The 22,926-nt window shown below is 37.5% G+C and overlaps 1 protein-coding gene and 1 non-coding gene across 5 annotated transcripts in view; one reads left to right on the forward strand and one right to left on the reverse strand.

Moving 5' to 3' along the window:
- Positions 1–22,926, reverse strand: part of CDH12 (cadherin 12) — a 1,156,262-nt gene that overhangs the window by 767,495 nt on the left and 365,841 nt on the right. The gene's annotated exons all lie outside the window — the stretch shown is intronic.
- Positions 2,428–2,529, forward strand: LOC132538889 (small nucleolar RNA U13). Its single transcript, XR_009550194.1, has one exon. It is a non-coding gene; the product is annotated as a small nucleolar RNA U13 (small nucleolar RNA).

Below are 22,926 nucleotides of genomic sequence, written 5' to 3' on the forward strand. Positions count from 1 at the left end.
CCCCCCTTTCCTCTTAATTTCTCTCTGTCCTATCAAATTAAATAATGTTTAAAAGAAAAGAGTTCTTCCATTATTTTTCTCTCAGTATTTGATACTTTCTGGTCTAACATCCAAGTCTTTGGTCCATTTGGAATTTACTTTTGTGTCTGGTGAAATGTACTAGTTCAGTTTCATTCTTCTGCACGTTCCAACTGAGTTACCTCAACAACATTTGTTGAAGAGACTCTCCTTTCTCCATTTAACAGTTTTTCCCCCCTTGATCTAAGCCCTATAGAGAACAGTCTGGAGAACTCTCAGAAGGCTATAAGTAGACCTACTCTATGACCTGGCAATTCCTCTCCTGGGGATATATTTTAAGTAACCAAACATACCATCCAAAAAGACATGTTCATAGCATCACAAATAGAAATAACCAAAAGTGGAAGCAACCCAAGTGTCCTAAACCAGATGAGTGGCTGAAAAAGTTGCATAGATATCAACTAACAAGAATGAGGTATTCATCTTCTTCATCTCATCTTTGATGGACCTTGAAGGAATCATGTTAAGTGAGACTAGCCAAAAAGTGAAGGATGACTGTGAGATGATTTTACTCATGGACAGAAATTGAGAAATAAAAACAGAAGGGGAAACACAAAGCAGAACTTGGAGTGGGTATGTTGCATTGCACCAAAGTTAAAGACTGTGTGTGTGTGTGTGTGTGTGTGTGTGTGTGTGTGTGTGTGTATGTGTGTATGTGTGGGATGAGAGGGGGGTTGTAGGGAAGAGTGTTCAGGGTTCAGGTCCTGGTACATGATGGTAAAGAAGGACCTAGGCTGGGAGTTGAGAGTGTTTTGCAGAAAACTGAGAAAATTTACATGTGTACAAACAACTGTATTTACTGTACACCATGAATCCCTCTAGTAAAATAAAATAAGGATTGCAGAAGGTGGGAGGTCTGGCTTCTCTAACTGCTTCCCCGCTGAACATGAGCATTGACTGGTCAATCCATACTCCCAGTCTGCCTCTCTCTTTCCCTAGTAGGGTGGGGCTCTGGGGAAGTGGAGCTCCAAGACACATTGGTGGGTTCCCGATCCTCAGTCCAGGGAAGTCTGGTCAGTATCATGCTGGCATCTGGAACCTGGGTCCATACTCCCAGAGGGATAGAGAATGGTAAAGCTATCAGGAGAGGGGATGGGACATGGAGACTGGGTGGTGGGAATTGTGTGGAGTTGTACCACTCCTATCCTATAGTTTTGTTAATGTCTCCTTTCTTAAATAAAAATAAAATAAATAAAACAAGAATAAAATGTAACTCTTGGTCTTCTCCCCAAATCATCATCTCTGCCTTTGTTTTTCTCATTTCAACACATCACATGACATTACACTTATTGATAGTCTTATTTATTTTATTTCCACATTTGTTCCATCAAACCTGTGTTACTAAATGTTCATTTATATCCACATATTTATAACTGGTAACATGTGGTTTTATAATATATTCAATTCTTGTCTAAACTATTATACTAACCTATTAAGTCTCTGTTTCCATAATTACCTTCATATATTGCATTCTTCATTCAGAAAATTGAAGAACTCTTTCAAAAATAAAGACATAGAACACTGATTCTTTGCCTCAATGCCTCTAATGAGTTCCTGCTTAGAAGATTTTCACAATGAGAACCCAGTTTCATTGCCTTGACCTTTAAAGGCTTTAGCAGATTTTCCCTTGGGATACTTCTCTCTCTTTCACTAGTCCTGCATCTTCCCTTATTTCCCTCCAGCCACACTGACTGATGAGTTTTGAACACTTCGCAAGCACCCCCACATCTGTGTCCTTGCTGTTGCTATTCCTTTTTGCAAAAAGTGCCCCTTAATTTGGAATGTGACTCATTTCCTTATTTAGAGCACATCTCTGCTCACATATCAATTTAGTCAGGAATCATTCCCCAATCTCTCTATATAAATAGATCAACATCCTGGCCCATTGCTCTTTATGTCCTTGTCTGAAATTACACTCTTCACAGCACACAGCAGTTGTTAATATACACTGTACTCATTGAGTATCGGTGACCGGCTGCTATTTCCTGCAATGAAAACTAAATTATAAGAGGCATTTTGACTTATTTTTATACAGCTCTATCCTTTTTTAATTACCATGGTGTTGTCTATGAAATATCGAGTAAATAAAACTGCACAAATTTTCCCTCTAATATTTCTTTATTATATACATAAGAAGCACAGGACTTAACAAGTATTATGGATGGTGACATAAATTTTGTAAGAGAAGATAATGCAAAGAGCTAGAACTGCTTCATACTAATTGCAATGAAGTTGGTTATACTTAAAGATTGATTAGTATTATGAGAGAGAAGAGTAGGTATCATTCGACCATACACAGGGTCAGGTAGTTAAATCTATCACCTCACATGTGTAATACTGGCTTTCCCATTCCTTTTGTAGTTCATAGGCGTGATTATTGGGTTCTCCTGTGGTTGCGTGTGTTGTGCCACCCATAAGCCTTGTTATAGCATTGGCACATTATGTCTAACATTAAAATAAAATAAAGACAGGCTCTCCCATTATTGAACAAGAAACCAGAATTAAGTAGTGTACTTTCTTCAAAAGTGATCCCAACAAATGAGCTTGATGTTCCTACATTAGTATGCACATATGGTTTTTATTTTTGTCAGTCTAAGATGATAAATGGAAAAGTGATAAAAGTGATAATAGCTGATAAAAGTGATAAAGTAATAAACTGAAGCTCAGTTTTGTTTTCCTCAATGTCGCTATCTCCTTGTCAACATCATTGCATTATCTCAAGAAGTCCCATATTGGCATTCAATCAAAATCCGTGATAAAAGCACATGACGCTGGTTGGGTCACGGTGGACCCAGTTAAGCACAGGCATTACTATGTATGAGGACCCATATTTGAGCCCTTGCTTCCTACTTAGGTGGACAGCTTCCAAAATTAAAAGAGGAAAACTGGCCTCTAGGAATGGTGGATTTCCCATGCAGGCACTGAGCCCCAGCGATACCTTAGTGGGAAAAAACAAACAAACAAACAACAGATTGTTGAAGGAAAAGTAGGAAAGGAGGATAGACTTAGCTTTGAGAGATAAAGTGAATAACTGACCTAAAATGACATAGTTACTAAATGGAATTGTAATTTACAGTTTATCTTCAAAATAGTATACCCTATTGCCTGATAATTAGATCATTTATTTGAAGTCTTTAAAATAATAGTTGGGGCTGGGTGGTGGTGCACCTGGTTGAGTGCACGTGTTTCAGTGCCCAAGGACCCAGGTTTGAGGCCCTGGCCCCCACCTGCAGGGGAACGCTTCACAAGTGGCGAAGCAGGGCTATAGGTGTCTCTCTCCCTCTCTATTTCCCCTCTTCATTTCTGTCCGTCTCTCTCCAGTAAATAAAGATAATTTTTAAAAAATATTTTAAAAATAATAGTTACAGATACAGCTCAATGTCAAAGAGAACTATTTATTTTATTTCATTTACACTTCCTGAAAACAATGGATAAAGGTGTCATAATATTGATGAAGTTGTAATCACTGGATGAGAATGGAGAGAAATTCGACAAAAGGAAGGTTCCAAAGGAATAGAAAATTCTGTTTTCAAATAAGTGGGGAGACTCACTGGAGAACACAGAAGTATTGTTAACGAATCCATCAATAATCACTGCAAAAATTAGCCTAAAGTGATGTTTTTGTTAGTGTGATACACTAAATTATAATGAGGTAATTCCAATGATGTTTTGACGAATATGCATAACCTAATGATCAAAAAAGCACAGACAGTGATAGAAGAACTGTTGAAATGTCACAGATTAGGCTGGTCAAAGAGTTCACTTGAAGACTATATTGACTTGCCATATGCTTGACCTAGGTTCAAACCTGGCCATAACACATTTAAAGCAGCCTTGGCATTGTGGCCTTTTGCACAGACTTTCTCTTTCTCTCTCTTTCATCTCCATAAAAGAATGAAAAGAGAAGAGAAAAAGAGGGGAGGAGAAGGAGAAAGGTGAAGAGGAAGAGATACCACAAGTCACTGCAAACATTATAGAAAACTAATGTTGGGAATGGAGGTAAAGCTATGGTAATGAACAGACCACTTGGTATATGTAGGTAGAAATTATGAAAGTAACATGAAAACGTACACATTTGGTAAGACATAGATGGCATTTAAAATAACAAAAAAAATGTACTTAGATTATTAAATCCCACTCATCATTCTATTTCTATGTCCCTGTATTGAATATTCATTTTTATAGAAAATATTATTTTCAACATTTTTATTGATTGATTGATTCCCTTTTGTTGCCCTTGCTGTTTCATTTTTGTAGTTATTATTGTTGTTACTGACGTTGTTGGATAGGACAGAGATAAATGGAGAGAGGAGGGGAAGACAGAGGGGGAGAGAAAGATAGACACCTGCAGACCTGTTTCACTGCCTGTGAAGAGACTCCCCTGCAGGTGGAGAGCAGGGGCTCCAACCAGGATCCTTATGCTGGTCTTTGTGCTTTGTGTCACATGCCATGTGCACTTAACCCCCTGTGCTACTGCCCGACTCCCTATTTTCAAATTTTTAAATATAACACATGACAGAGATATACAAATCTCAGGCTCTTAATGAATTATTATATACAATACACAGATTAGTTCATGTATATAATAATCACAGAAGTATTTGATGTTGTTATGCTATTTATATAAACCATTACAGAAATATCCTTCCATTATGTTTCCTGATCCCAGAATTCTTGTTATTTGTTGTGAGAAATCTTACTGCCTTTTACCTGTGTCTCCATGCTTATAAGAAAGAACATGTCTGCTTATGGGCTTGTTACCAGGTACATTCCTTTGTCTAAAAATTCCAGGAGGCCTGGGCGTGGTGTAGATAGCAAATAGGTTATGTAAATAGGCTAATGCCTGAGGCTCCACAGTCCCAGGTTCAATCTTCCACATCAAGGTAAACCTAAGCTGAACAGTGCTCTAGTTTAAAAAAAAAAAAAAAAAAAAAAAACAAGAGGCCTACTCAGTAAGAAAGTCTTTAGGCTGTCCTTTGGTACTTGGTTACAACTCCACTTCCAAAGGTCTGGAATAGTGGAGTTAACTTTTAGTTAGCCCACAGGCTTCAGGATAATGGCAACATGCAGTTATCCATGAATTCTGGCCTAAATGTCTGGAGATTGTACATAGAATGATTGGAGGGTAAACCCAGTATTTCCTAGGTCATCAAAGAAGTGTACTTGATATAAGGATTTAGGCAATGACTACTGTAGTTAAGTTTTAAACACTCCTACTTGCATTTTGATGTTTCTCCTTCAATAAAAGTGTGCTCTGGTCTTCTGATATTGATACATAACTGTCTGTTATATGTATCTGCACATTTGCTCCTGATTAATGTTTCACATTAAAAAAAAAAAAAAACTTTGACCTTTCTCTCTCCTCTTTGATGTGATGCACAAGTTCACCAGTAAATATTCTGCAGGGACCAGGTGATGGTGCAGCTAGCTGAGTGCACATATTACAATGCACAAGGAGCCAAGTTCAAGCCCTTGGTCTGCACTTGCAGGGGGAAAACTTTGTGAGTATTGAACTGGTGACACGGGTGTCTGTCACCCTCCTTATCTACTTTCCCCTTCCCTCTCAATTTCTGACTGTCTCTATCCTATAAATAAATAGTTTAAAATTGATAAATAATAAAATATCAATAAACTAATAAAAATAATAAAAAATACTCTACCAGAGTTCTGATCAGGGTCACTTATTTGAGAATATTCCACCTCACCTCAGGATGTCTTGGATGTATCATCCCTCCCTATCTCTTCAAATCAATTTTATGAAGACTAAAGTTATTCTCTCTCAGTTCTCAGACATGTCGGATCTCATGGTCCTGGCATCTGGCTAGGTTCTCCACCCCAGTGGTTGCCATGTGTATAATACTTTTATACTTATAATTTTTATATTATTTGAGTTTTATAATATGTTTAAGCTTGTATTACATATAAGGCAGATGCATTTTTAATTTCATCATTAAATGCATGAAAATTAGCTTATGTATTAACAAAACATCATTCAATGAAATCTTTATGAGATCATTCAATAAAATGAGTTCTTAATGTGTATAGGAAATACAAAGTATAATGCATTTGTGAAACTATTGAACAGGGGGCCAGGTGGTGACTCATGATATCAAGTGCACATATTTCTATGCACAAGGAGCCAGGTTCAAGCCCCCCAGTCAGTCCCCATCTGTAGAAGGAAAGCTTCACAAGAAGTGAAGCAGTGCTGTAAGTGTCTTTCTTCCTTTATATCTTGACTTCTCTCTGTCTCTTTTCAATAAAATAAAATAAATGAAGTATTTTTAAAAGAAAATATTAACAGAAAGCAAAAAACATTGACAATGTTAGTATGAATATATTTCCAGAATAGTAGATGCATAATGATACCTTTTACAGCAAAGTATAGTTTCCATTTGATTTTAGCTTTTCTTTGATTTACACTAAATAGAGGAGGATTAAATTTATTTTACTACTAAAAAAAACAACCATAAACATCTATAATAAAATGCCACTAGATATTTTTTTAATTCCTCAAATCCTATCATTCCAAAGCTAAGAAATTATACTTTAATCTTTAAAGACATACTGTAACTTGAAAAAGCTAGCAACTTAAATATTTGCCAAGAAGTGATACTCTAAATGTAAATTTAAAGTTATTTGTAAATACAAGAAATTATATTAGCTATAGTATTACAAAAATAAGATTTCATGTATCACCCACAAAGTGTCCTAGTTTATCTTTTCCTCTGAGATATCAATATAATAGCAAAAATACTAATGAAAGCCTGCCTTCAACTGAATATTAAATTCTTAATTGTATTTTAACTCACTATACTACAATGGTAAATTCCACAGAAGTTTATACTTACATGAATTTATTAAAGACTTGTGCATTAGACTTCTAGGAATTGAAATTTTATTATCTATGTCACGTGAGTTTAGTGTCTCTAAGACAATTTAAATAAGATAAATCAAGATGATGCTCCACTATTTATTAAATATCTATGTCATATTGTGATGAAAGTGATTTCAGTAGGATTAAATTCAATATAAAATTAATGTCCTAGTGGATGGTGATGGTGTACCTGAAAAAAGTATCTACATTACTAAGGACCCTGGCTTAAACTCCTGATGCTCACCTGCAGAGGAGGACACATTAAGAGCACTCAAGTAGTTAGAGCTGCTGGTGTCTCTCTATATCTATTGATCTCTTTAATTCCTCTCGATTTTTCTTTGTTCCTATCCAAAAGAGAAAGAAAAAAGAAGGAAGAAGGGGGGGAATGAAAGAAAGGGAAGAAGGAAGGGCAAGAAAGGGAGGGAGGAAGGAAGGAAATAAGGAAGGAAGGAAAGGAAGGAGGAAAGGAAAAGAAAGGAAGGAAGAAAGAGAGAAAGAAAGAAAGAAAGAAAGGAAGGAAGAAAAGAAGAAAGAAAAGAAAGAAAGAAAGAAAGAAAGAAAGAAAGAAAGAAAGAAAGAAAGAAAAAACTACAATAAAAATGGTCACACTGAACCTTAGCTACAGCCCTGGTGACAAATAAAAAAAATCATGTCTTAAGAAAATTGGAACTCCCACAGTATGGATATCTAATTTTTGATAAAGGGGCCCAAAACATTAAATGGAGGAATGAGGGTCTATTCAATAAATGGTGCTGGGAAAACTGGGTTAAAACATGTAGAAGAATGAAACTGAACCACTTTGTCTCACCAGAAACAAAAGTCAACTCCAAATGGATCAAAGACCTGGATATTAGACCAGAAACTATCAAATACTTAGAGGAAAATATTGGTGGATCATTTTCCTACCTAAAATTTAGATGATACAAACCCAATTGCAAGGAAGACGGGGAAAAAATAATCATGTCTTAAGAAACTTGGAATTTCACAGTCTTTGTAAAGTAGTTCCTATAATCTCCTTCTCACAGATGTTAAGTTACTGACACAGTCAGTGTGGTGTTCATTACATGCACTTGGCAAACAACTTCTCTTCTTAGATCCTTTCTCTACCCTTCTGTTGCTCTCCTCATTTTCCCCCAACTCTGTTAGTATCTAAAACTCAAGATTAAGCTGATCATAAAGTTCTTCTATCTACTTGTGTGATAATTGTCTTATAAGTCACTATTTTACTAGCAGAAAGATAAAAATAAAATAAAAAGATATTTCTCCATCTCATGTGTAATAAATACATTTCATGATATAAACTATCATGCCAAAATGTCATTAAAATATCAGTAGTTAAAAATTGATGCATGCATCTTTAAACTTGAGAACTCAAGTTATACACAGTACTTATTTAATAACTTATTTAATACGTACTGTAAAAGATGCATTAAACCGGACACTTGGAATCTTCTATATGTATAGGTATTTTAATCTATGATGTTAAATGCTTTCCAAACTAAAAAGTTGAGAGCAAATGTTAATTTACCTATTTTACATTTGGAAAATGTGATAGTCATATGATAATGAGGTTATCACATTGAAGGGATTTAAGTTGCTTTATCAAAAAATTTGTCCCAAGACTCAATATGTCTTCCTTCTGCAGTGTCATTAGGTTTTATCAAGTTACCTCAACTCTTTTTTTTTTTTTTTGCCTCCAGGGTTATTGCTGGGGCTCAGTGCCTGCACCATGAATCCACTGATCCTGGAGGCTCTTTTTGTCCCTTTTGCTGCCCTTGCTGTTTTATCATTGTTGTAGTTATTATTATTGTTGTTGTTATTGATGTCATTGTTGGTGGATAGGACAGGGAGAAATGGAGAGAGGAAGGGAAGACAGAGAAGGGGAGAGACAGATATGACAGCTGCAGATCTGCTTCACCTCCTGTGAAGCAACTCCCCTGCAGGTGGGGAGTCTGGGGCTCAAACTAGGATCCTTATGCCTTAAGTCTTTTTGCTTTGAACCATGTGCACTTACCCCGCTGCGCTACAACCTGACCCCCATTACCTCAACTCTTTAATATACACTTTTAAGCACACTGTTCCAAACAAAGCTACCACAATGTTGAACTTACCCAATGGCTACAAAATAAAACAGAATAAGCAATAAAATCCCCCTGAGTAACAGCAACTCTTACATGGCCCAACTCTTTTTACCAACGCTCATTAAAATGAATGGTATCTATGTGCTAATATCTGCCTATTTTAGGGAAATGTGGGTATATATTCTTGTGAGAAAGAAGTCCTGTATATCCACATTTCCACAATAAATTGATACTGGAATTGGAAATAAAGAGTATAAGGTGCAAAAGAGGTGATGCAAATCCTGTAAACATTGTGTCACATCACATTAACAAGCCCAGTCTGGTGAAAAAAACAACAGTTCTTAGTGAAAATTGAGTTTGTTAAACTTGTAACCATCTCTGACTCTTCTGGAATTTTCTAAATTATATCAAATATTTTAACACAGGAAATGACATTTCTAATCCAAGTTTTGTATTTGATTCATATATATATTAAGGAATAAGTATATTATCATGGTGCATTGACTTCTATTCTCTGAACATAAGAGATATGCTTTGCTTACATGTCTAGTTACTAGGATTAAATGGATAGGGAAAATAAAGTCCCATTCACTGTTAATTATGGATTTAAAATTACAAAGCACATCCATTTGCTAATATAATTAAATCCTATATATCATGGATCCTTATCGGACACTATTTTCCTTTTCTTTTTCTGAAAAGTGCTAATGGACAGATATTATCACTTTGATCATTTTGAAAGGTCTTTTCTCGTGTATCTGAAGAATGAAAATGAAATAATAAGACTTTTGTCATATAAAATGATACTACAAATACAATTAACTATATTGATATTTCAAAGTTTCCATTTATGTTTTGGGTTCTTATCATCCACTGAGTGATTCAGAGGCCGTTAACTGAGTGCATAATAAAAGAAAGAAATCATATATAACAGACTCATACTTCAAACATTAGGGCCTACAGCAAGATGTGTGTATGCCCTCAGATTTAAGACAGTTTATCCAGTGAATATTTCCTTGTTTCAGATAAAACACTGAATGTACTTCAATTGTTTTTAAACATAAACTTCATGATTTAGTTTTTTTTCTCATTCTTCCTCACCACTTCCGTTCAGCGTTAGTAGAGAAAATATTCATCTTTTTTTTCCTTCAAGATGTAAGCTTTCTCTCCTCAGTCTCCTCCTTAAAATACTTATAGATTCTATCTACCATTCTATGATATAAAGAAATCTAGCTCCTTTAGCACTTGTAGTCTTAATTTGTTGAATAATTCTCAGGAAACTACAGCCCATCTTTAAACATGTTTTAATTCATGTCTAAACTGACTACTAAGTGTCCATCAGTATTCCAACTGTTTTACACAAAATAATAAGAAAAAGTCCATAGCCTATGAGCTAAACGTGTCAGTAGGTCACTGAGAAAAACACTAGCTAATGAAAGAAAATTCAAAGTTGGCAAACAAGCTAGCTGTTCTATGAGGAGACAATACACAGAGTGAATAGCCACAGAGAAAAGACATGACTGTATTTTCTTTCCTGAGGAAAGAATAACTGAAATGTGGTGGACTGGGTGGCGGCCTACCAGGTTAAGTGCACATAATAGGAAGCATAAGGCCCAGCACAAGGATGTGGGTTGAGACCCTGGCTCCCCACCTGCAGGGGGTAGCAGGCCTGCAGGTGACTTTTTTCTCCCTTTTTCTATCTTTCCCTCCCCCAAAATGGAAAAAAAAATATGGCCACTAGGAGCAGTGGATTTACAGTGTTGTAACTGAGCCCTAGCTATAACCCTGGAGGCTAAAACCAGAAAGAGGGAAAGAAATTAATGCACAAACACAAAATAATATCTAAAATATGAAAGTTAAGATAAGATTAAGTCTATCAGGTTGTTGACCTGAACTGATATTTGGTCCAGAGACTTCCCTGTTTTAGCTAAAGGGTTATTGAATTCATTATAAATTTAGCACAACTGTTTGAACATACATATATTAGAAAATGAGATAACATATATCTCACTGAATATTATTTCTTTTACTCCCTGTCATGTTCTACTTATACACTGACATCAGATTTCTACCAAGGTGATACGTATGATAGTGTCATACTGATATCTTTCCAACAAATACCATTCACCTTGGAAGGTGATGGGTTGATATATTTCCCATCGTAAAGTATCCAAATTAACACAGTCAATTCATCCATATGGTCAGAGTGTTCTTTCAGTGATGGGCATCCTCTGACAATTTAATGCTTCATTTGCTTAGCTGCTACTTCCTTTCAAAATCATCTAGTGACTTTCAGATGGTATACAGGAAGGCTTTCATATACACTTCTCACTCCCAAGTACCACCCTGTTAGATCTCTTTACTTTTTTTAAATATATAGAGGATTCTTAAGATAACTGTTGCATTTAGAAAGGAAGTAGAAGATTCGAAAAGGAATTGGGAAAAAATTTCAGCCTCATTCAGTGTACAGCTGAGAATAAATACTCTTAAAGATTTGAATATACTCACTAAAAATGAACAGAGAAATTATATATATATATACATATATATATATTTATGCATTGTGCTTTGAAGAGGTCATTATTTTCACTATGCATACAGACCTTGATGTTTTGAACAGTCATATATATATGCAAGTAATGTACACAAACAGTAGTTTTAAATACTGCTATGTTTGTAGATACATTAGTAATGTCTACCTAAAACTAAATGCATACCAAGAAAAATGCTCACATTCTAATAGATAATTAAAAAGAATAATATTGATTTTACAACAAAGCATACAGTGGATAATGTTAAAAAGAGTTAAAATAGAAATCATATAGACTGACATTGAGTGGATGATAAAAAAAAATAAGAGAACATCCCATATTCATTCTTCTGTTTCTGACTTATTTCACTTAACATGATTTCTTCAAGCTCCATCCAAGATGAATATGGGATGATCTCACTCACAGGCAGAAGTCGAAAAACAGGATCAGAAGAGAAAACACAAGTAGAACCTGAACTGGAGTTGGTGAATTGCACCAAAGTAAAAGACTCTGGGGAGGGTGGTGGGGAGAATACAGGTCCAAAAAGGATGACAGAGGACCTAATGGTGGTTGTATTGTTATGTGGAAAACTGAGAAATGTTATGCATGTATAAACTATTGTATTTACTGTCGAATGTAAAACATTAATGCCCCAATAAAGAAATTTAAAAAGAGGAGAAATAAATTAAATCAGAGAAAGGAAATAGCTGTAATTCTACTGTGAGATAAAAATAAAATTGGATGATGAAGAAAGCAATAGATGCACAGGAATACTTTAAATAAATAGTCTAAAAATCATAAAGCTGTGTCAAGCACTGAGTTTAGAAATATTGGAGAAATATTAGTGATATGCATTGACTATACAAAAGGTCTATCAAGGGGCCCAGTGGTGGAGTACCTGGTTTAGGACACATGCTGCAATGCACAGGGACTCAGGTTTGAGCCCCCAGGCCCCATCTGTAGGAAGAAAGCTTTGCAAGTGGTGAAGCAGTATTTCAGGTGTCTCTCTTTCTTTCTATCTCTTTCTATCAACCCTTCAATTTCTGGCTGTCTTTCTCCAATAAATAAATAAAGATAACATATTTTAATCCCCTAATAAATAAATTACATAAAAAATTTCAAAAAGGGAGTCAGGCGGTAGTGAGTTAAGCACACATGGCGCAAAGCGCAAGGACTGGCATAAGGATCCCAGTTCGAGCCCCTGGCTCCCCATCTGCAGGGGAGTCGCTTCACAGGCCGTGAAGCATGTCTGCAGGTGTCTCTCTTTCTCTCACCCTCTCTGTCTTCCTCTCCTCTCTCTATTTCTTTCTGTCCTATCCAAGAACAATGACATCAATAATAACAATAATAACTACAACAATAAAAAACAAGGGCAACAAAAAGGGAATAAATAAATATAAAAAGAAAGTGATTAAAAAATTAAAATTAAAAGTTCTATCAAGAAATGCAAATTATTTTGTTAATGGCTTCTTCTTCTAGCGTTTGCCCTTCTTCCGTAGCCAGTCAACAGCGTCAGGTTGAGCCTGATGTAAAGTTTCGAGACCTCCTTTGAATCTGGAGAGGTGGCAGTCGTTGACTATGTGGGTCATAGTCTGTCTGGAGCCGCAGGGGCAGTTCGGGTCGTCTCTGGCTCCCCAGCGATGGAACATAGCGGCGCACCGGCCATGGCCTGTTCAATAGCGATTGAGGAGGGCCCAATCATAACGTGCTAGGTCAAAGCCGGGTTGACGCTCGCAGGGGTCTGTGATGAGGTGTTTGTTCTTTACCTCAGCTGACTGCCAACTCTGTTTCCAAGAGTCTGGAACAGAGAAGTTCAGTGTAGGTGTAGGGGACCAGATTGGGTGACGAGACGTCAAGCGTTGGACAGGGTGGGTGAAGATATCCGCATATATTGGCAGGTCCGGTCGAGCGTAGACGTGGGAAATGAACTTAGATGATGCCACATCCCGACGAATAACTGGCGGGGCGATGTTGCTAAGAACTGGCAGCCATGGAACCGGGGTGGAACGGATGGTTCCAGAAATTATCCTCATGGAGGAATATAATTTGGAATCGACCAAGTGGACATGGGGGCTACGGAACCATACTGGGGCACAGTATTCTGCAGTGGAATAGCATAAAATCATACCATACATGAAAGAAGCCAAACAGATTACCGTGTATACACACTCAGAAGCGAATGCCACACATTAACACAGAGTAATAAGCATCTGGGAACAACATTTCATAGTCATGAAATCCTGAATAATCAAATTCAGTTTCTAGCAAAATTATATTTTTGAACGGTTATACAAATCCATCTTACTTTTTTCACAGACCAGACATCTATGATAATATAAATGTCATCGGTTAGACACAGCAGCCATCAGAGTAAAGTACTAATGTCAAAAGCAAAAACCATGTACCATATTCCAGCAGCAGAAATGATGCAATTCAGAGAAAGGGGCTTTTCAGCAAAGAAATGTACCCACGTAAGATTTCAATGTAATGTGATCTGACACACCTGGTACAGAAAAGTACTGAAACTGACAGCTAAGTAAATCTTCAAACCAAATCTGACAATATTCCTTGTCTACCTTTCTTCACAGTTTTTAAATTATGCAGGAAAGGAGACTTAATCATTTAAACCACAAATGGAAGAGCATTTATAGATAATATAACACAAAGTCAAAGAAATACTTATCCTGTAGGAGTGAATCTTACTATTATATAAATGTATTTATTTATTTTGTCAAATGCAATTGCTATGTGTGTGTCTCTTTGTATACAGATGCATATCTATTTATATCTATATGTGTATGTGTGCTTCTGCATGTGTGTGTGTGGTACTATCTACCATATATATATATATATATACTATATATATATATATATTATTTAATCAGAAGAAATTAAATGAGTACAAATGGATGAAATACAACTTTTATTTCCTGCATTCAATTGTTTTGCTATTTTGGGCCCAATTTAGACCTAGAAAAGCTACAGTTAACAAATTCTAAAAGATGGCCAATAACTTGCAGGTAGCATACTTTATTATGCAAGTCAACAGAAACAGATGCCAAATATCTTTTGAAAAGCCACTTTGTTGAGGAAACGTTGGTTTACTAGACCTGATGTCACATGAGTGGATGTTTACATTTCTGCTAGGTAGGGCCAGCATACTTCACTCTCAGTGATGTTGCCATCTCTCTCCATCAATGTACTAAACCTTCAAATATCTTTAAATTTCCTTCTGCTTTCTATTTTTGGATCTTTGGATCTGCTAACATAGACCACATTTTATTAGTATTTCCTCCTGTATTTTACATTATCTTATATTATTTTATTTTATGTATTTTATTATTTAATAGAAATAGAAAAGAATTGTGTATACCCATGTTCATAGCAGTGCAATTTGTAATAGCTAAAACCTGGAAGCAACCCAGGTGTCCAACAACAGAAGAATGGCTGAGCAAGTTGTGATATATATTACTCAACTTTTAAAAATAGTGATTTCACTGTTTTCAGCCCATCTTGGATAGAGCTTGAAGAAATTATGTTAAGTGAAATAAATCAGAAACAGAAGGATGAATATGGGATGATCTCACTCACAGGCAGAAGTTAAAAAACAGGGTCAGAAGACAAAACACTAAGCAGAACCTGGACTGGAGTTGGTGTATTGCACCAAAGTAAAAGACTGGGGTGGGTCAGGGGGAGAGTACAGGTCCTGGAAAAAGATGAGAGAGAACCAAGTGGGGGTTGTATTATTGTGTTGAAAACTGAGAAATGTTATGCATGTACAAACTATTGTATTTACTGACAAATGTAAACCATTAATCCTCCAATAAAGGGAAAATTAAAAAAAATAAAAAGAAATAGAATCAGAGAGGGGAGAATGTATAGTTGTATAGAGAAGAAAGGAGAGAGAGATAGAGATAGAGAGAGAGAGAGAGAGAGAGAGAGAGAGAGAGAATTGTAGCACTGCTTCACCACTCATGAAGCTTTCCCCTTGCAGATGGGGATCAGAGGCTTGAACTTGATGTGCACTGTCATGGGTGTGCCACTGCCTGGCCCCAACCTGATTTTATTTCTTAACCATGACCTATAAGTGAGAGCCTCTATCATTCATCTTCCTGTTATAGAAACTGAAATTTTATAGTTGCCAGAACAATAATAACAAATTACACTCAGTCATTATACCTTGTGTTCAGTGAAGCACAGTTTACTACACATCAAATTCCACCTTCATTGTCTTCTTTGATATTATAAAGTTTGTTCCAATATGAAAAATGTACTTCTAAATTACATTATCACTAAATTTAATTTGTGCAATTTTAATTAAGACAACAAAAAAACTTTGCTTTTATTTGTCTTTTCAGTTACACCTAAAAGAATATTTGCATCAATAATTATAATATTTTCTCATAATACACAGGAAAAAATCATTTCTAGTTTCTCTTTTTAAACATGTTTTAAAATTTTTATTTATTATTATCTTTATTTATTAGATAGAGACAGCCAGAAATCATGAGGGAGGTGGGTAGTAGAAAGGGAGAGAGACGGGAGTCGGGCTGTAGCGCAGCGGGTTAAGTGCAGGTGGCGCAAAGCACAAGGACCGGCATAAGGATCCCGGTTCGAACCCCGGCTCCCCACCTGCAGGGCAGTCGCTTCACAGGCGGTGAAGCAGGTCTGCAGGTGTCTATCTTTCTCTCCTCCTCTCTGTCTTCCCCTCCTCTCTCCATTTCTGTCTGTCTTATCCAACAACGACAACAACAATAACAACTACAACAATAAAACAACAAGGGCAACAAAAGGGAATAAATAAATAAAATAAATATTTAAAAAAAAAAAGAAAGGGAGAGAGACAGAGAGACACTTACAGCCCTGTTTCACCACTTGCAAAGCTTTCCCCCTACACGTGGGGACCAGGGGATCAAACCCAGGTCCTGGTGCACTGTAATACATGCACTCAACCAGGTGTGCTACCACCTGGCCCCCATTTCTAGCTTCAAAGAAAATGTGATTGCAATGCAGGAAATATGTGAGGCATATAAAGTTAACATTTATTCTCTCATATCAATTTTTTGCAAAATTTTCTTAGTGATGCCATTCAGATGTTCTATATTCATGGCAATAACATTTGGTCTAGATTTGATAGAAGACATATTTCTCTTTATTGTGCTGAATAGTAATGGGTTAATCTAACTAAGAAATCCCTACTCAATAAGACATCTCATAATAGTTATCTTCTTCCTCCATCTCCACATCATTTTCCTTCTATTCCTATCTTTATTCAAACGTGGTTTTTATTTTCTGTTTTTTTTTTTCCAGAGATTTACTCAGCTCTGATTCACAGTGGTACCTGAGACTGACCATCCTCAGGTATGGAATTCCACTACATAAACATATTACCACATGAAAATTCGTTCCCATCATTCTAGTAACCTCATTAGTATAATTACCGTATCTCCAGCCATACTCTGAGTTGATGGAAGTTAAGATATTAGTGCAGACATTTCAGAGAGGACAAAAGATACTACTTATTAAAATCCACAACTGATTTCTGAAACTTGAGATCAAGAGATAGTTTTGCCGAAGTTGAGACAAGTGTCATGTAGAATATTTTCATATCACCTTCAGACTTCTGTATGAGTAACACGCCAAATAAAAGGATCAGTTAAAACACAGTACAAAGAGTGATAATACCAATAGAACTTCAAACTTGTCATCTTGCCTTTCTTTCTAGACAAAGTCTATACTCCAGCCATGCAAATAACTTTCTATCTCCTAATGCTCCTTTCATTTTTTCATTTCTCTGTCATTATGCAATCCTGCGTTAATTCAATGGCCAGAATATTGCTCATGTTCAAGTTTTGTCTCCATGACTACTTCTAGGATGCCATCTTCTCCATAAACCTTTACTGTTAATAAGCTTCTACTCCTCTGCTCCCCACAGAAGTTATATACACATATTGTATGTGAGGTCATTTCCCTGTTGATTACAATCTAAGATCACTGATCAGACACTGAAGATCCAAAGACCTCACCTGTCAATCTTGCTTTCACTTTTTTTTCTGGCTTTAAGGATTTATTTATTTATGAGAAGGGGGTGGACATGAGAATCAGAACCATAGATCTGCAGACATGTGCTTCTTGGGTACTGAATTTATGCCTGTGAGTTTTTTATTTTATTTATTTTTATTTTTTGGTCACATTGTAGTTTGTTTTTGTTTTTTTTTATTTATGAGAAGGAAACACTAACAAAACCAGAGGAGAAGGGGGGCACAACTCCACACAATTCCCACCATCATAACTCGTTATCCCATCCCTTCCCTTAACAGCTTTCCTTTTCTTTAACCCTCTGGGAGTATGGAGTATGGATGCAGAAAGTAGAAGGTCTGGCTTCTCTAATTGCTTCCCCTTTGAACATGGGCATTGACAGGTCGATCCATACTCCCAGCCTGCCTCTCTCCTTCCCTAGTGGGGTGGGGTTCTGGAGAACTGAAGCTCCAGGACACATTGGTGGGGTTGTCTGTCCAGGGAAGTTTGGCTGGCATCATGCTAGCATCTGGAACCTGGTGGCTGAAAAGAGAGTTAACATACAAAGCCAAACAAATTGTTGACTAATCATGAAAGGCTGGAATAGTGCAGATGAAGAGTTGTGCGTGTGTGGGGTCTCCCTTTTGTAGATAGGTAGTAGGCATATTTTAGTTATATTCCAAAAGGCCTGTGGCTATACTAGTTTTATTGCCAATCTTGCTTCTCTGGTTTCTTCCCACTAGCTCTAGTATCAGCCTGGTCAATTTTCTCTGCATGGGGTCATATCACAAATTCTTCCTGATCATTCAGATCTTTGCTTAAATCTTGTTTAGAGACAGTTTTTCTGACCACCTATCAAAAGTGAACACCCAATGTTTCCCTCTCTATTGAATGAATCAATAGAGACATGTATGTAATATATTCTCTTCATGCATACATGAATATGTGCCATCCACTACATTTGGCACTGGGAATAGTTTTAAGGTTCAGGGAACACTCATTCCGAATATGCCATGATCCTTGAAACTGGAAGGAAATGTTTAGATTAGCAAGAAAAGATTCACTTGCTCACTTCATCTAAATTACTTACCATAATTGTTAACTTTGACTTTCAAATATGTATGTACAGCCCAACATGTTTTTTGTTTTTTTGTACTGAAGTATCTATGTCTGTATCTCTAACTCAGCTGGTGAAAATAAATACCCAAAAGAAGAAATATGAATATCTGAGAGTTTCAATGCATTTCAAGCCCACTTCTAATTCTTCCTCTCTGCAGGTAAGTAGCATCACTTTCTAAGTATTCATCGATTCATCTAAAGTGACAATCAGGCCAGTGGCCCATAGCTATATGCAAGGATGTATTTGGCATATGGAATATACCCAGTGAGATTGAAGAACACAGCTTGTTGCCTCGTTTACTTATTTGCCAGCAGGGTTACTGCTGAGGCTCCTTGCCTACAGGACAAAGCCACTGCTCCTAATGAACATGGTTTTATTCTGTTCTATTTTCCACTCCATTCTTCAATTCCTCTCCTTATGTCTTTCTTTCTTTCTTTGTTTCAATACAGAGAGAAATTGAAAGAGAAGAGGAATAGGGAAGGAAAGAAAGAAAGACACTGTTCAAGCTTCCTCCCTGCAGGGGGAGATTTGAACCCAGATCCTTGACCATGATAAAGTGTGTGTGTTCTGTCAGGTGAGCCACTGCCCAGTCCCCACAATAGGATTTATAAACTGTCTTACTTATTCCTTGGCAGATAATAATATGCCTACTTCCCATTAATACAAATGTTACTCCATTATGTTCACATGACATAATGCATAAGGTGCAAGCATGTTACTATTTGTGGCATGAGGCCCAGTATTATGTGTGATTTGTCATCTGAGGAAAATAAGGACATTTTGAGACTTCTAATGGCAAACCCCCCTCCAATGAGTTTCATTATTATGGTCCCCTAGCCAAAATTAATTTGTCAATTTATTTATTTTTTTATTGCCATCATGGCTATTGTTGGGACTCCATGCCAATACTAAGAATCCACCACTTCCAGTGACCATCCCCCCCACCTTTATTTTATTTAATAGAACGGAAATAAATTCAGAGGGGAGCAGGAGACAAAGAAGGAGTGAGAAAGGCAGATACCTGCAGACCTGCTTCACCACTTGCAAAGTGTTCCCCCTGCAGGTGGAGGGTAGGTGTTCAAATCTGGGTCCTTGTGCATGGTGACCTAAGTGCTTAAATAGGTTCACCACCACCTGGCTTCAAATTCATTTATTTTTGTGAGAAAGACAGAGGGAGAAGGTGGAGAGGGAGAGGGAGAGGGAGAGGCAGATGGAAAGGGAGAGTCCAGAGGGAGAGGGAGAAGGGTAGGAAAGGCACAGGGAGAGGGATAGGGAGAATGAGGTGGGGAGGGAAGGGATTGGGAGGGGAACTTGTAATGTCTCAAGCATGCAGATCTGGTGTTCTACTATTTTACTTTCTCTCTGGACCTCAAATCACTCTCCTAATCACATATAAAAGATTTTGCTCCCTGAGGAGCAAAAGCCCAACCCCCTAGAACCCCCACAGGACTGTTAATAAAAGCCAATTATATCCTCTCCCATAAGAATTGGTGTTCATTTCCTTTTTATCCTCAGTTCCCTCAGGTAGCCTCAGTTCTGCAACCTGAGTTTATAGGCTTCTGTTTGTTAGGCTTTGCATACTTTCTTTGCTTTGTTTGTTTGCCCCTCATGAGTGAGGTGATTCTCTATTTTCATTTTCATCCAATGCCCATTAAGTACATTTTTTTGGTAGGGCTGACTGAGTGGTAATGAATTCCTTTAGCTGTTGCTTGGTAATGAGTTTTTTTTTTTCTTTTTTCTTTTTCTAGAGAGTCTGTGTTAATGATCCAGAAACATGAGCGTCCAGTTGAATTTGCACAATGGACTTGTGGTGGTTGTGTGTCAGCCCGATGATTCGGCTTTATGCCATTCAAAATGAGATTCCTTCTTTAAGATAAGTTCATCAAAACAATACTGTTATTTTAACTATATTTCCATACACATGTAATACATGCTAAAAAAAAACCTAGATTTTTTTTCCCCCTCCTTACAAAAAGAAGCCCCTCAAATACTGTCCAGTAGACTGATTAACTGTTATCATCACTGAGGAGTCACTACTTCAGGTCAGATTCATCAGATGATTAAGAGAGGTGACTGGGGGGGGGGGGGTCAGGGTTTTGTGCACATGGCACAAAGCTCAAGGACAGGAGTAAGGATCCCAGTTTGAGCCTCCAGCTCCACACCTACAGGGGAGTCGCTCCACAGGCCATGAAGCAGGTCTGCAGGTGTCTTTCTCTCTCCCTCTCCGTATTCCCCTCCTCTCTCCATTTCTTTCTGTCCTATACAATAACGATGACATCAATAACAACAACAACAATAAAAAACAACAAGGGCAACAAAAGGGAAAATAAATAAATTTAAGAGAGAGAGAGAGGTGTGACTGCAGAAACACAGAGGGAGAGGGGCCAAGCAGTGGCACACCTGGTGAAGTGCACATAATATGAAGTAGAAGGATATGGTTGAGCCCCTGGCTCTCCATCTGCATGGAGGACATTTCACAAAGCAGGTCTGCAGGTATATTTCTATCTCCCCCTGCTTCAACTTCTCTCCTATCTAATACAAAGGGGAAAAAGCCACCAAGAGTAGTAGATTCATAGTGCCACACAGCCCAGCAATAACCCTGAAGGCATAATAATAATAATAATAATAATAATAAATAAATAAATAAAGGCAGGGGAAAGAGAGAGTCATACCAGTGCATCAAGGCATCATCCAGTGCATGAGAAGTGGACCTGAATCTAAGTCATGTGCAAGACAAAACTAGTGCATTACCCAAATGAGTTTTCTACCTCACCCATGTAAGCTATGAAGTCTTGAGTTAAATGCCCCCAAATAAGTATGCCTAAGAAGACCATGGTTCTCTCTTTCTCTCATTCACAAATAAATCTTCTATTTTATTTTATTTTTATTTAAGAAAGAATTAATTAACAAAACATAGGGTAGAAGGGGTACAGCTCCACACAATTACCACCACCCAATCTCCATATCCCACCCCCTCCCCTGATAGCTTTCCCATTCTCTAGCCCTCTGGGAGCTTGGACCCAGGGTCATTGTGGGTTGCAGAAGGTAGAAGGTCTGGCTTCTGTAATTGCTTCCCCGCTGAACATGGGCATTGACTGGTCGGTCCATACTCCCAATCTGCCTCTCTCTTTCCCTAGTAGGGTGGGTCTCTGGGGAAGCAGAGATCCCACAGTCTTCAATCCAGGGAAGCCTGGCCAGCATCCTGATGGCATCTGGAACCTGGTGACTGAAAAGAGAGTTAATATACGAAGCCAAACAAATTGCTGAGCAATGATGGACCCAAAGTTTGGAACAGTGGAGAGGAAGTGTTAGGGAGGTACTCACTGCAAGCTCTAGTGTACTTCTGCTTTCAGGTATACATTTTGCAGTACTTTATAGATACGTGTGAACATATGCTGTCTCTCAAAGAAACTGGTGTATATCTAGGTATTGGGACTTTGTTAGAAAGTGAACCAACTGAATGAAAATTGGTACAGACTCTGTGGAGAGCAGTCTGGAAAACTCTCAGAAGGCTACACATGAACCTTCCATATGATCCAGTAATTCCTCTCCTGGGGTTATACCCCAAGGACTCCATAACACCCAACCAAAAAGAGGTATGTACTCCTATGTTCATAGAAGCACAATTCATAATAGCTAAAACCTGGAAGCAACCCAGGTGCCCAACAACAGATGAGTGGCTGAGAAAGCTGTGGTATATATACACAATGGAATACTATGCAGCTATCAGGAACAATGAACCCACTTTCTCTGACCCATCTTGGACAGAGCTAGAAGGAATTCTGTTAAGTGAGCTAAGTCAGAAAGATAAAGATGAGTATGGGATGATCCCACTCATCAACAGAAGTTGAGTAAGAAGATCTGAAAGGGAAACTAAAAGCAGGACCTGACAAAATTGTAAGTAGGGCACCAAAGTAAAAACCCTGTGGTGAGGGGTAGACATGCAGCTTCCTGGGCCAGTGGGGGGTGGGAGTGGGTGGGAGGATGGGTCACAGTCTTTTGGTAGTGGGAATGGTGTTTATGTACACTCCTAGCAAAATGTAGACATATAAATCACTAGTTAATTAATATGAGAGGGGGAAAATCAATTGTATGTCTCAAAGTTTTTCAAAACACAAACTGAATCTTTTTAATATATAGGCTGTGTATTTGATATGTGGACTCTCTCAGAAGCCTAGACCAAGTAGATTAGAAGCATCCAATAGCACAGCTATATACAAGATA

Source organism: Erinaceus europaeus, chromosome 5 (assembly GCF_950295315.1).
Source record: "Erinaceus europaeus chromosome 5, mEriEur2.1, whole genome shotgun sequence".
Lineage (NCBI taxonomy): Eukaryota > Metazoa > Chordata > Mammalia > Eulipotyphla > Erinaceidae > Erinaceus > Erinaceus europaeus.